Source organism: Capsella rubella, unplaced genomic scaffold, assembly GCF_000375325.1.
Source record: "Capsella rubella cultivar Monte Gargano unplaced genomic scaffold, Caprub1_0 scaffold_18, whole genome shotgun sequence".
NCBI lineage: Eukaryota > Viridiplantae > Streptophyta > Magnoliopsida > Brassicales > Brassicaceae > Capsella > Capsella rubella.
This window is the reverse complement of record NW_006238906.1, coordinates 46,655-47,213: the sequence shown is the minus strand read 5'-3', so window position 1 is coordinate 47,213 and position 559 is coordinate 46,655.

The following is a 559-nucleotide window of genomic DNA, read 5'->3' as shown; positions in this document are numbered from 1 at the left end:
TGAGGAGATAAGCTATGTCCAGAACCAAGGTGGATACAATAAGGGATACAATCCTTATAAGCAGAATCCCAATCTGTCTTATAGGAGCACCAATGTTGCAAATCCCCAGGATCAGGTTTATCCACCTCCACAACAGCAGCAGCAGGGGCAGAACAAACCATTTGTGCCCTATAACCAAGGTTATGTGCCCAAACAATAATTTCGGCAAGGTTACCAACCTCCAGCAGGACCACCACCAGGATTCCAACCTCAACATGCTCCTCCTCCTCAGACACCAGATCAGGACTTGAAAAACATGCTTCAGCAACTCCTACAGGGATAAGCAAGTGGCTCCATGGACAATGCTAAGAAGTTTGCTGAGCTGACTCAGAGATTGGACTGCTCATACAATGATCTGAACATGAAGATATAGACTCTGAATTCCAAGATCAAGAATATGGAGGGTAAAACTGCTTCTACTTCTGCCCCAAAGCCTGGCCAACTTCCAGGAAAAGCTGTTCAGAATCCTAAGGAGTTTGCTCATGCCATCACGCTGAGGAGCGGTAAAAACTTGCCTCCC